This window comes from Dermacentor silvarum, chromosome 1 (genome assembly GCF_013339745.2).
Source record: "Dermacentor silvarum isolate Dsil-2018 chromosome 1, BIME_Dsil_1.4, whole genome shotgun sequence".
In the NCBI taxonomy this organism is placed as follows: Eukaryota; Metazoa; Arthropoda; class Arachnida; order Ixodida; family Ixodidae; genus Dermacentor; species Dermacentor silvarum.
The window spans coordinates 309,521,482-309,537,040 of NC_051154.1; positions in this window are offsets into that span (position 1 = coordinate 309,521,482).

Here is a 15,559-nt window from a genome sequence, read left to right on the forward strand (position 1 = left end):
GAGAATTATTTTGCGCCCTTGAAAGACACTGCGTCCTAAGCTTAGTAACTATGCTTAGGACGTAGGACATAGGACATAGCACATAGCCAACAATAAAAAGGCTGGCGGCTGTTATCCCATGTATGCTGTTGCTGAAACAACGACAAGGGAACACTCATCTGGCTCACTGTAAATCTAAGGGTTCCTCAGTCAGACTCTACTCCCAGCCCATAGTCGAGACACTAACTTCGCTTTCAATCTATAACCGGGAGTGCAAGTTCAGTCCACATCTGTAATCTTTATCCGAACTTCCTGATGACCGCATTGTACAAGTGTGGTTACATATGAAGCAGGACTGCGTTTCATGCATTTTTCGTTACTAGGTTTGTATCTTTCAACAGCATTGAGCTGTACTGAATAAATCTTATTGCTTATATTTCTTATTGCCTAATTGACAAACTTTTTGCTTTGTTTCATGGTGCCTTAGATAATGATTGTGCGAAATGAAGTTGTTGTTACACGCTGCGAAAGGTCCTTTCAGGAAATGAGGGTAAGTAAACAAGGTAATGCGCTCAAATTGATAGCATACCTTCTAAGACAACTGCAGTTTTCAAGTAAAATTCAACAGCGGTAGATAGGGTTAAAGAGTAATGGTAACTTGGTGGAAAAGGTCGTTCCGAGTCGCCTACGGCAATTAGACATTTTACAAGAACTTCTCGTCGTCATACCATTGCCCTCGTGCCGTCATCGTCAAGTGTAGGTGTTATACTATTATCATCATTTCATAAACGTATCTCATTGTCCGTTATGTCTTTGTTGACACGCCGCCTTCGTCGTTCTAATCGACATTGTTCTTATTCGTATCCTATTTCATCACTTTGTGATAATCGCTGGAGAACAGTATACCACTAAAACGAAGCAATGGAAGACTCACGCATGCCAGTACGGAATGTAAATAGGCGTGCCTTCATCTTTACGATATGTTGCAACTTTGCTTGAATGCTAATCGTATTGTTACGGGGAGTATTTACTTAACAGTAAACGGCTAGCGCTTGTCTAGTCAAGACTGCACAGAGCGCACAAGTTCCACAGGTTTCAGTCCGACCGAAGACGCCTTTGTCCCAGACCCACTACAACGTCTGTCTCTTCGCCATTGCTCGTGGCATTATCCCCGGCGGATGAAGCTCCGTCCCGGTGCTTGTTGTGGTCAAAATGGGTTGTCACAGTTGTAACGTTTTGAGGCGGGAAGCATGTACACGGCTGCAATCTCGCCGTGTCGTTCTCTGTGAAAATAGTTAAAGTCGCTCTACGTCGGGCCCTCCGCGTGCGGTGCCACTTGACTCCTGTCAACTATGAGATATCTCCCATGGCATCCACCTCATCGACTGCCACACAATGAAGTGACAGTATTACCCTCCACAGTGATTGGAAGATGGCTGCTTCCGTATTTTTCTTTATCACATTTTCAATATTTCCAGCGGGCGGACGCGACTTGTTCAAACAGCCCACTCTATGCTTAAATTTTTCAGTATTTGATATTTGAATGTGCACTGCTTCGCATAGCGACCTATGTAGAGCTCCTGAATCACGCACTAACAAGGCTGCGTTAGCGATGGATCTGGTTGCATGCGACGGGAATTAGCGCGCCGTGCCCTGCAGGTGGCGCTGGGGGTTGCGAGCTGTTGCGGAAGGTTGCGAGAGGAGCGGTTGCGAGAGAGTTGCAGAACTAGATGAGGCATGTGTATGCTGCAGTAAAGATCCAAAGACCACTCAGCACATTTAACGGAATGCGACGGGATTCACCCAGCGAGAACCGTAGGTAACGTACAACTTCCACAAGCGCTTGGGTTCAAAGTAGAAGGAAAAGTCAACCGATCAACCGTAGAGATACGCAAGATACGATTAGATTATTGGTGGAAAAAAAGCAGGGAACAGATCGATACGACCTGATCTCTTAAAACCATAGGCAGCGGTACAAGGTAGATTTGAGAACAGAAAAAAAGAAACAGATTAATGAGAGGTATACAAAAATGCTAGATAAAGAACACGTAGAGTATACCTAAAGAAATCAAGCAGGCTAGGTGACTATTTGTCGCCTCCCCGTTTCCAAGGGGATGCCAATAAATCGTCATCATAATCATCACCATCAGTAACGCTACCATGCTAGCTCAAGAGGCCCAGAGTGTGCGAGTGCGCAACGCTCATGACAGGCAGTTGGAGGTAGAACGCTGTCCTGGCACTTCCAATGACGCCATTGATCGCAGCGTTAACATTGCGTTCCACTTCAAATTGTCGTTTTTTTCATCCAAATGGGCTCCGCACCTCTGGAGACCCTTACTCTAACCATCCGCGCGCATGCCACGCACGGCCATCGAGGGTAAACACTGCACTGGAGGTACAATGCACTAGAATTATTTGGAGGAACGGCGGTGTTGGCGCTAACGGCGAGAATGCTCCCCGAGGCCTCGTTTAAGGGTCCGCGAAAAACTGCTACAGATAATGGCGGTGCTGTGTTCGCTCTGCAAGCATCATGGATTTGTCCAACCCCTCGTGCTTGTGGCTTGAAATGTTCCATCTGCCTCATTTGCTGTGCTTCGTGCACCTTTATCAGCCTAAATTTAAAAGTCATCTGTACTTCCAATGCACAAGGCCATAGTAAGACCCGTGAACAAGCCGGGCTATTTGGAACTGTTGCATTTATATAAATGCAACAAAATGTTGTCAGCAATATCTTGCCGAAATTAACGATTTGTGACGTCACAAAGCCGTTTGAAGCCACGATGAGGAAGCTAAGGCTAATCGTTGTTCAAACCATCGTACCCTTGCTGGCTGAACTGGCATGCTTGCAATTTTTTGTAGGAAAACTCAATGATGTAATGGTGATCGCAGTAAAATATTTCCAGGTGAGTTAGAAATTTATGTATATATACATCGCGTGCTATTTTTGATCGATGGTATGGCTGTGTATCACGATGACGCGATAGGTTACAGTGTAGTTGAGTGTTCGTTTCTTCGATTCGCTGGCGAGCCTCATTGCTTTGGCAGCACTGCCGGTAAAATGTATTATCAAAACATCTCTCTAGAGAGTTCAGGCGTGAAAAATATTAAGGCTTCACATAAAGGCTATTTCACAAAGCCACCGAAAGCAATCTGGCTTTCGGTTTTCTTTTGATGTAAACAGCGCTTCAACTTTAATTCCATATACACGTCACAGCTAGCATTGCAACGACAGACATGTCGTTTAACCATAAACGTTGGTATTGGCTCTCGCAAGTAGAGAAAGAATTTGGCCGAAACTTGTTTCGCATTATGTGTCCTACGCTCACTCTTATACCCGGTATAAGAAAGTGGGGGTATTGGAATAGAAAAGGAGGCCTTAGAAGGTGGTGTTGGCCGCAGCGTCAAAAGGAAACATCTGCAGCGCGGGCAGCAGTTGTACGCAAAATAGAATACGGAAACATTACTACAAAACGCGATGGGAATAACGGCTACCTCCCCAGAACTGTGCCGACCATCTACTTTTGACAATCACGAGGGTGCTTAACTCCTCCTGAATGATTATGTCTGCTTGATGCAAGACTTGCAAAAAAGTTTTCCAAAGAAGAAAGCAGAGCAAACAAAATGCAGATACTAATTGTAGCCCCCAAATCTTGGTCTCCTTAAAACATTATGAATTTTTTTGGTGCCTCGGAACGACAAGTTCGCGAGGCAATTGTAGTGAAGGCTCACAGTGGGATTCTAGGCACGCGGGAAAGAAGGAGTGGTCGCCCAGTTAGTGATGAAGTGAAGTGTTAGGTCAGAGCATTCTTTGAGGATAACTCAATGTCTTATTGCCTACCAGGGAAAAAGGACACTTTGAAAGGCCACCAAAAGCGACTATTTTTGATGAACCTGAAGGAAATGCATGAAGAATGGAAGAACACTTACAATTTAAGTGTGGCTTCTCAAACTTCGCCGCTTGCGTCCCCGACATTGTGTTTTTGGCTGGTAGAAGCGGTACACACATACAGTGTGTGTGTGCATGAGTCATCAGAACTTCAAACTAATGCTTCATTCTAGTGGCCTCAAGGAGACAACTGAAGACCTCTTGGCTACACTTGTATGTCGACTTGATAACCAAGATTGCATTTTTGGCAAATACGTATCCTGCCCTGGTAGAAATCACGCTGAGAATCTGCTTCAACTAAGTCTTGCCCATGTCACTGAGAACAGAGACAACATACATATCCAGCAATGACTAAGTGGAGTCTGTCGTAGACTCGAAACCATTGTTTTGACGCCAGAAGAATTTTCTGGGAAGTTCACAGACAAGTTCATCAACTTCAGATCCACCATTTCATCAGTAAGCAGCAAGCTCGCTACTTTCCAGAATAAAGTTTAACCTAAGTCAACACGAGGCCATCATAGTGTTGGATTTCGCGGAAAATTACAGTTTTATACTTCAGGACGCACCAAGTCGTACCACTGGGTCAACACCCAGCCACAATGCACCCGCTAGTTGTTCATTTTCGCAAGCCACAAAGCCACTCTGGAGAGGTCTCTGTGCGGTGTTTCGCATTATTTCTGACTGTTTGGAGGATGATAAAGTCGCAGTACACACATTTCAGGGTACAGTGCTCGAGGTAGTAAAACAAGACCTATCTGGAGTGAAAAATTCATTATTTCTCTCATGGAGCTTCATCACAATATAAGAATAAAAGAACTTTTTGAATTTTTGCTACCACGAGGAGGACCATTATCTATCGGCAGAATGAAATTCTTCACCACTTCACACAGCAAAACTGCATGCGACGGTGTCGGCGGCACACTGAAACGTCTGGCAGCAAGAGAAAGCCTCCAGGGGCCATATCATGACAAGATTCAATTTCCAGAGGATCTGTTTGACTGCGCCAAAGTATTATCAAGCGAATTACGGTAATCTGGTTGACAAGTTCCAAAATACAAGGAAGAACAGAGCTCGGTTTGAGATTCAGCATGGCAACAGCTGTTAAAGGGACGCGACTATTCCACCGCTTCAGACCAGTGACGGCTACAACTCATTGTGTTGCCATCACCTCATAATCAAACACTGAAGAAGTTCAAGTAAATAAAAGGGCAGGAATACTAAGGAGGCCCTCATTTTCGTGTAAAAGTCCATGTGTGTAAGAGTAGAACATGAGTGGGTGAAAAAAACGGAAGGCAACCGACATAATTGACAATCAAGTTTTCAAGCTGTTATCTTCATCTGTGATTGTCTGCTGCCAGGTCGACGGCCGTGTTCATTCTTTGTGAAACAGGAGAAAAGCCTTCGCGGCCTCCGCGCCGAACAGGAAGCACAGTTAGTCATTACCTGCCACTGCAAAATGCCCACATCGATGCTGTATTCGTTGACCTGACATCCCAGAGCCACAAAAATGACAAGTGGTTAGCTGACGAAAATAGGCCGTTTACGATGTATTTAGACTGACATCAAGAGACGTAGCCGACACAGCCAATGTTCGTTTGGCAAAGAGTTGGAGTGCATATGTGAGCCCAAAACTCTCTGGAAGCATGTGCCCTTTGTGCAGTGAAGACAGTTCGGCTTTGCCTACTAGTGATATTGGCTGTTGACTTCAAAAAATTTTTCTCGCTTTAAACAAAATTTACTCGAATAAAAATTTATCGGTGCATATATTCAGCTATCTCACATATTTTTATCTGTAGGGCCCTAATGCCTCAGTATGGCCTGAATCTTACAAAAAAGTAATTTTTTGTCAACATTGGAGGTATTTTTCTGAAAAAATACATTTTTTTATTTCACATGTTTTTATTATGCACTATTGCAACTGGCAAAAAAGGAGAAAAAATATTGTAGCTGAGAAATGAAAACACTTTATCAAAATTTCAGAATATGCAACATTTTCTGCTTTTTTACTCAAACAAATAAACGTGGAAAATAAAAAAAAATGTTTTCAGTTGTGACGTAATACGAAATAATGATGCCTATAGAACGTTCTAAAACAAAATTTCTCATTGCACCTAGCCTCACACCATGAACAGAAAAAATTCACATCCAACTAACTTTTGCTTCCTCGCGGAAACTTCAAAAAGCGCTCACATGATAAACACAATTTTTTTCGACGAAAATACTTTGGGGAAACCTTATTCACACAACAGCCATCTAGCCCAATGTTTCTGAAGAAAATCAACGGTGGTCGCTTTTTGGGCTGACATGTTTCGTGTGGAATGCCCAGCATGCATGAAACCGACATCTCCTATAGCCCGTTCACAAGAGTCTACTGCGCACTTGAAAAACACATTAGGGCCATTCTGAAGCAAGAAGTGCTACTCGTTGGCGGGAATATTGCAGCATTGAACACGGTATACACGGCACAGCCAATGAATGCTAACGCATCAGGCCGGCGTTTGCACAGGCACGCCTTCTGAATGCGGTGAGCCGTGAGTTAGCAAGTACGAGTGCAAGATCGGGCGGGGCCCGAAAGTGCACAGCGTAACCAGTGAACGTAAACGCTAGCGTCGCTGTTGGTATAGCGCTGACGCCTGACATAGCAGTACGCGTACGGAACAGCTCTTAAATTACCAAATACAAACGACACAAGATTCAGCAACGTTTTCGCCTGCAAAAAACAACATTATGCCATGCTATTTCACTGCCTGCCGGAGCCAATATGAACGCCACAGGTTAAAAGACGAACAACGTTTGTGTGTGCCTTTTGGAAAGCGACTTATTCCCTGGATAGAGAATGAAAGTTCAAGCAATCTTTATCAGAAAAGCCGACAGACAGCCTGAGTGTCTCCGGCACCTGTATAAAATAACTTTTTCATGGAGCCGTTGACTACAGTGGCTCCAAACACAGTACGTGTTTGCTTTGTACCGGGCTGACGGTGCGCTTACTCCCGTATTCATAAATGTTTATTAACGTGAGGCTCACGCTTGACTACACCTTGGTGACGCCAGATGTGTTTCCTTCGCCACGTTCAAGCCTGGCGTCATCTCGATCTAGTCAAGCAAGGGCTTGAAGGTACCGTGAATATATGAATAATGGGGTTATACTTCATCTTTCTGCAGCGCTGTCAGAACGATGAACTTTGTTAGCCAATCAGGAAAACGAATACTACAGTGCCTAGAATATAGGTATATTCTAGGCACTGTACGAATACACAGCCAAGCGGTAACCTTGTGCATCACGTCAATCCATCGCCAACGCCATCGGCCATTGATATCAAGTGACGCATTCATCAGCGCATCCTCTAATATTTCAATGCCAGCCAGATGCGGCCGATCCAACGGTTCGCTATCCTCTCCTATCACCCTTTTCTACTCTCCATCGTCGGCTAGCGCTCACGCCTGGGGTAGAGTGCCCACGGGGTGGCGCCTCACGACGGAAATCGGACGAGTCCTGACAGACGCGTTACAGTAGCGTTCGGAACGGCAGCGGCACGCGCTCAGACGCACGCGTCAGCAATCAGTCGAGGTGTCCCCCTAGAGAGAGACAGTTACGGCACTGCACTTATATCTTCATTTCCCCCCCAAAACCACATACTACTACTCTCGGTTTCTTTCTGAGGTTTTACGTGCCAAAACCAGTTACGATTATGAGGCACGCCGTAGTGGAGGGCTCCGGATTAATTTTCACCACCTGGGGTTCTTTAACGTGCACTACAAAGCAAGCACGCGGGCATTTTTGCATTTCGCCTCCATCGAAATGCGGCCACCGCAGCCGGGATTTGATCCCGCTACCTCGTGCTCAGCCGAGCAAACCCTCTGGGTAGCGGGACAATCTCGGCAACTCACTCATCTAAGGCGGACCAACGGCTCCCATTGCGGAGCGAGTGATGGCACTGCAATGGAAAAAATAGAGGAGGCGCTTGATACGTGCTATTGGGAAGACAGTAGTTAGACGGGTCGCGTTTTGGCCGCCGCCATCACCCCTGCCGCAGTTGTCGTGCGTTCCGGCTTGACAGCTGCACATTACATCAAGCTTGCCGCTTGACGGCGCATGGGTCGCACGGGTACAGTGTGTTATGGCGCGTTCACACCGAGAAACTTACCGTCGCATGTGGCACTGCGGAAGAGTCGGCGACAAAACAAGCGCATTCAGACCGAATCTCTCATCGTGCGCCATGAACTCTCACGAGATCCGCAAAAGTTGCTAGGTCACTTCTGGAAGGTTTGTGAAGGACTCATAGATAGCGCTAGATCATTTTCCGTGAATATCTTCGCAAATATCTGCAAGGATTCCACCGCTACCGTGGTTCTCTCCACAAGAAAAGTAGAAAGTTACCTATCTAGAAAGTGGTCGGGCAAGGAGACACAATCCCGCCAATGCTTTTCACTGCATGCTTAGAAGAAGTATTCAAGCTCTTAGACTGCGAAGGCTTAAGAGTGAGGATCAACGGTGAATATCTCAGCAACCTTCGGTTTGCAGATGACATTGTGCTATTCAGAAACAATGGAGACAAATTACAACAAATGATTGAGCACCTTGACCGAGAATGTGTAAGAGTGCCGTTAAAGACTAAAATGCAGACAAAGATAATGTTCAATAGCCTCGCAATAGAACAGCAATTCAGAGTCGCCAGTCAGCCTCAAGAGTCCGTAAAGGAGTACGTTTATCTAATTCAATTACTCACAGGGGACACTGATCATGGGAAGGACACTTACAGAAGAATAAAATTGGGTAGGATTGCATACGGTAGGTATTAAGAAATCCTAACTGGGAGCTTACCACTACTGTCGTTGAAAACACAAGTGCAAAATCATTGCATCCTATCGGTGCTAACATTATGAGGGAGAAACTTAGAGGTTATGAAAGAACCTCGAGAACAAGTTGAGGACCGCACAAAGACCGATGGAACGAAAAATATTATCCCTAACCTTAAGAGACAGGAAGAGAGTGGTGTGGATAACAGCGCAAACGGGGATAACAGATATTGTAGTTGAGATTAAGCGAAAAAAATGGAGCTGGGCAGGCCATGTAATGCGTGGAATGGATAAATGGTGGACCATTAGAGTTACAGAATGGATAGCAAGTGAAGGGAAACGCAATCGAGGACGGCAGAAAACTAGGTGGGGTGATGAAGTTAGGAAATTTTCAGGCGCCAATTGGAATCAGCTAGCGGAAGACAGGGGTAATTGGAGACCTCAGGGAGAGGCCTTCATACTGCAGTGGACATAAATATAGGCTGATGATGATGATCTTGCATGCCAACTAAAAAAGAAGAAAATACACTGCAAAGACAACAAATACAGATAACAAGTGGGCAGATAGGCTAACGATCTTCCATGAAAAGTTACGAATCGCACTCGCGTCTCGTTTGCAGCCGTTCTGCATCTGCACTGCAAACAATCGAACTGTAGCCTCTGGAGCTACAATGACGGTATGCTAGCCAACAGAAACATGTCCATCAAGCTCACAGCTACAGCGCTTGCATAAATGCACAGCCGGTCACGACCATTCGCCACTCGCTACGTAGGGCAAGACGTCGTTAGCGTTCTACAATTGCAATTCAACCGTATTCATGCATATATACAGCGCAGGATAGATGCAATTTTTATTGTCGGATCAATGAACTTTGCTACGGGCTCGAATCATCACTTTCTTCGTGCCGAAAAAAAAACCGATCACGCCGAAATTCCTGTGCGAGTTGTCCAACTATACGTAAGCATTGTGCCACTTTCTCTACACGCAGCCCGGTGTTATCAGTGTTATAAAAACTTGATCCGGCACGTGCAAACGACAGCGCTATGGCGACACTAAATGCGGCGGACGGCAACGCAACGTGAATTGATGACGTAAACAAAGTACTGCAGGGGGCAGCGCCATGTGCGCTGATGACGTCCGGCTCATTATAAGCCACTATCGCTCCTATAGCGCCTTAGCCTTATGCGTCAAACCATTTTGAACCATGACCGACCGTACTTCAGCGCTGGCTTCGTATGGCTCGGCCGCACGGGCCGTATCGTGAAAGTTATCTGCGAAAGGGGCAGAGTGCGTCGAGCGCTGGTAGCTTCGTGAGCGCTGTGTTCTCGCCGCGTATTTGTCGTTAAAGCGAGAGGCAGCACAAAGGTTCATTTGCTCGCTCCTGCCGGTGCCGTCTTGAAAGCGATCATCTTATGGGACGGACGGACGGACGGACGGACAAATGGTTTTCCTCGTTGGGTAAGCATAGAAATGCCCTTACGCTTTTAAAAGTTACGCACTCATGGCGTAAGCCTGATTCAGCTTGTGCCAACATGGGAAACACACATGCACGCTTAACCCACAGCTATGGTAATGCGTATAACGTTCATGTACAACATAGTACATTTGTCCTGGATACATCTCTTCACACGAAGCATGGTACACAAAGTATGAAAACTCTCGCAAAATACTTGAAAACAGTCGCGTAACCCGCTCTGCCTGTGGCATATGCAAAATCGTTCATGGATGTTTACATCCCCAGCTTCAGCCTCTCTCTCCTCCGATCGATCGCTTCCCGAATCTCCCTGTTCCACCAGTTTTTCGGCTTTATTTTTCCATTCCAACCAGCTTGTGCCTTCTTTTTCCTCATCTGTTTACCCCTCTTTTCCTCAGATGGCGCTTACCTTGCATGCGTGGAGGCAAGCGTCATCTGGTGGTGCTTCAAGGAAACCAGCGCACACGCGGCGCGTGCTTCCCGTTGATCGGTGTGACCACATGACTTCTGGCAGCATCTCCTGCCACGCCGCTGCATTTTCCGCTTCCTGAGACAAGTAATGCTTTCGCTTTTAAATATATATCTGTAACACAGCGACATCTTGAAATAGAAGGAAGTGTAAATTACGATGTTGTTTTTAAGACCAGGGCTCGAAAGGGAGCTCGCTGTCTGCCTTATGTAGAAAAAAAAAAGATTTGCATTACAGTTCTGTTTCCCAAAGGATTTTGAGAATGGAACGAAACACGTTTCTTTTTTAAAGTTCGGAGTCCTCATACAAACAAAGTGTGATTAGCGCTTGTGTAAGACGCCTTTTCGCGCAGCGTATATGCATAAATGCGGTGGAATTGCAACTGCCGATTGCTAATGACGTCTCGCCCTACGTAGCGAGTGGCGAATAGTTGAGACCGGCAGTACGGTTAGCTAATTTCTCTAGCTGTGAGCCCGATCAACATAGTGCGGGTCGCTAGCATACCGTCGTTGTAGCTACAGAGGATACAGTGCGATTGTTGGCGGTGCAGAAGCGGCACGGCGCCAAACAAGACGCGAGTGCGATCCGTAACCTTTCACTGAAACTTGTTACGCTATTTGCCCACTTGATGTCTGTAATTGTTGTCTTTGCAGGGTGTTTCCACTTTTTTATTAGTTGACATGCAAAATACTCTAGTGGTATCTATGTGTTCGGAACAAAGCTTTCAGAAGTGACCTCGCAACTTTTGCTTATCTCGTCAGAGTTCATGGCGCACGACGATAGATCCAGTCAGAATGCGTTCGTTTTGTCACCGACTCTTCCGCAGCGCGTCACGCGACTGTAAGTTTATCGGTATGAACGCGCCATAACACACAGCGCCCGTGCGAAGCATGCGCCGTCAAGCGGTAAGCTTGACGTAAGATGCAGCTGTCAAGCCGGAACGCAAAACTACGGAAGCAATGATGGCGGCGGCGAAAACGCGCCTCCAGTGTCCCTGTAACGGCTGTCTTCGAAATAGTATGTATGCGTCACCGGCTATCAATGGCCGATGGCATCGCGATGGATTCGACATGATGCACAAGGCTACCGTGTAACTGTCTTTTCGTATTCTTCACTGGCTAAAAAACTTCGCCTTCACGAATGAACTGCAGAGACTTGAAGTATAAATCCATTTTCTAGATATTCATCTTAACTTAAGGCTCCTGCTTGACTAGGGAGCGCTTGCATGTAGGCTCCCTAGGCTAGACTAGATCGAGATGACGCCTGGCGTGAACACGGCGAAGGAAACGCATCTGACGTCACCAATGTCAAGTAAAGCATGATGATCAAGTAAGGCGGCATTTCTGAATGCAGGAGTAAGCGCTCTGTCAGCACACACACTACCGACTGTGTTTGGAGCCAGCTGAAGCAACGGCTCCACCTAAATACTGTTTAACACAACTGCCGAAGGCACTCTGGCTGTCTGTCGGCTTTTGTGATGAAGATTCTTTGAACTTTCTTTGTATATCCGGAGATACCTGCGATACAGTAGGGGTGCAGTTCAAGGCATCTCTCCTTTATGCCTCTCTCACTTTCTGTATATCCAGGGAACAAGTCCCTTTCCAAAAGGCACACACCACCGTTGTGGGTCTCATAACCTTGAACGTTCATGTTGACTCTCGCAGGCAGTGAAACGACTTGGCTGAAACTCGTTTATTTGTCAGCGGAAGCATTAGTGTTTTCTGTGTCCTCTGAGATTGGTAATTCATTAGCAGCTTTGAACGCTCACTGCTATGTCCGACGTCAGCGCCATACCAAAAGCGACCGTAGCGTCTACGTTCATTGGTTACGTTGAGCACTTTCGCGCACAGACCGATTTCGAGCCCATACTTGGTAACTCACGGCTCACCGCTTTCACAAGACGTGCCTGCGCAAACGCGGGCCTGATGCCCCCACATTCATTGGATGGGCTGTGTATACCGTGTTCAAGGCTGCCGTATCCCCAGCCATGAGAAGCACGCCTTGCTTCAAATTGCCCTAATGTGTTTTCCAAGTGCGCAGCAGACTCTCGTGAACAGGATGTAGGAGATATTTCATTCACATGAGCGCTAGGCAAAAACTCGAGACAAGAACCATATATTGTGACCGACGCGAGGATAATTTCTGCAAGGTAGTTAAACAAGCTGCTATATCAAGTGCGCATAGAAACACACAGTGCATAGCGTTAACATTGAAGCGCGCATAGCTTCCAAGCAAGCATAAATCATCGTGCGTTGACGCCGCCAATGCGGTTTTCGTCCACTGTCCTCACTCACTGCGCTCATATGTTGGCAGGGGGTATCCTGTATAGACAGAATTAATCGGGGTGCCTTTACTCCGCAGGATTTCAAAACTGCGTTTTTATAGTAATATTTGAATTACAGTTTATATTTAGTCGGAAGGGTATTTAAATACCAGGTTATGTGATGAACTAAACCACTGTATTGTGATATTGTGATTAAACAAGCACACGAATTGCCAGTGCGACAGGTGCCCACTACGAATCATATGCAGTAGACACTGGCTAAACGGAATATCAAGGGACCTGGTAAATGAGTTCCATTTATCATATTGAGTAAAAGCCTATACAAGATTCTATTGTATTGTATTTTTACAGAAAATATTAAGTGTAGGAGATGCGATTACATGTCTTCGTCTTATACTGGTCGGAGCTCCGAAGAGCAGAGCTCCACTCCTCTGCAGTGCATAGATGCGGGTCCCTCTGTAACGAGGACCATCCCCAGAGCATGTGGTCTACAGTACTACATTGTCCGCAGTACGCCAATTTGGGCTGTCCAGAGAGCCCACGATGCGGCGCTGGAGCTTGGTCTTCCCGTCCCGACGTGGGTGCGGCCCGCGGCTTCGTCGCCTCCACGAGAGGGGGCAACGGAGCTTTTCAGGACCTTCAATAAAGTTCTTTGTCTGTCTGTCTGTCTGTCTGTCTGTCTGTCTGTCTTCGTTTTATTAAGTTTCGACTTGCAAGCTGCCGCTAACTACAAATAACTGCACAACTCATGAATATAAAAGACAAACAGCCAATAAATAAAAAAAAACGACGTTTTACTTAAGCAACTACTATAGAAATCATTTACACTTTGCTCTTCGTCTTCAGTGTTGGTAGCTTCGTCTTTGGTCTTCGTCTTCAGTGTTGGTTCTGCAGGTCTGTCTTTGACGTTATTGAAAAGGGTCCCAAAATTCATAGATCACTAACTTTTGCACACCAACAAAAAAAACTGCAAATTGCGACCATGATTGAACCGCAATAACTGCGCAACCGCCAAAAGACATCAGCAACCACCGTTACGTGCAAACCGGAAAATGAAAAATGCAGACTGGAATGCCTGTTGTGATGCCACTGGTATAAGATACAGAGTTGATTTTAGAGAATATTTTTAGTTTCGTTTACCCGGAGCTGGAAGAAATGTGGTAGTGGCTAACGAACTTTTTTTTAATTCCCGCAGTGCAACGCTAGGTAATCATAAGGCTGTTTCTCCGATTACGCAGGAATATCGTTTAGGCGATGTCCATTTACAGCGATTATATTGTAGTTATGAGACCTGCTCGGTGCAGTTTTTTTCTCCCGTAAGGTCGGCGTACTCTCCTTGTGGTTCTATGTTTTCTTGCTGAATACATTTTGGTAGTTGAGTCTTCTTCTATTTTCTTCCGAGCTCACCGTTTACTTTGATTTTAAAATCTGGTTCAAAATCTTACGATGAGTAGCGGTATGACTGGACAACCATCCCCTTGAGTTGCTAAGAAATAATAGAATAACAACGTGCTGAAAAAAAACTCTGGGTTTAGAATGACCACAACGTCATACTGGGATGTGACGGTGCCAGAAATGACAGAGCCCATTCGTTATTCTAGCACAAACAGAAGGACGCATTATTTGTAACTTCATGCGGGTGCTGATATAATATACAAAATAAACAAGAATATCGCAAAACTAGTAAAAAAGATGAAGAAGATTGTTGTTATGTCGATGTTGACATGGCGCCTTCGTCGTCGCATCAACATTGCTCCTTATCCGTTATCCTATTTTCATCACTTCGTCCTTGACATACATTGTGGGCTACCTTGGCAAGCGTATGCCTTGACACTATAGGTCGACACCGGAGAACAGTATAGCCATTGAAGGCGAAACAATGGAAGACTCACGCTAGTCAATAAGGAACCTAAATAGACGTACAGTCGGGCGCGATATGAAGGTGATCGCGCGAGCGTCGACCGGCCAAGCGTACCAGGGCCCTAGCGGCACGTTTAGGAAATATAAAAATCAAGATTTCACGCTCTTCTCTCCTTCGTTAGCTGTTCCATGCTGCGACAATCACTCCCATGGCGAACTCACCGCTCTTTCTCTCTATTTTTACCTTCCCAGTTGTTGCGATCAATCATAACTTGGTGGGCTCTTATCTTTCAGGATGATAACAACGTTGGTGGGAAAGTTCTACTAAAGGCGATCCTTGGCTTCGCTTCATTTATTTGATGTGCGATGTTTTACAAAAAATAGGCATTGCGTCATTTCACTGATTTCTACAACCAATGAAATTTCGTAAAGGGTATACGCTGAAGAGTATAACTGCTGCGATGCTGATGCGACCCCGAATCTCATTTCGCAAGAAAATGGTCCCCGCCTCCGTCCCCGCCTTTGCGTGAAGCCAGTAAAGAAAAAAAAATCACTGAAAAAGCACTTTCCTCGGGCGGGAGTGACCGCTGCTTAAGGAACAGCAAAAAGAGTAGACATGCCTTCCCTCTCCTCAAAACTGAATTCTGGGCCTTGGCGCTGTTCTCGCTCTTAGTCGACGCTCGCGCGATCACCTTCATATCGCGCCCGACTGTACCTTCAGCTTTACGACGTGTTGTTACCTTGCTTGAATGCTAATCGTATGACCATCCATTATAAGATAGCTCCTGCCAGATGTTTTAGGGGCGAAG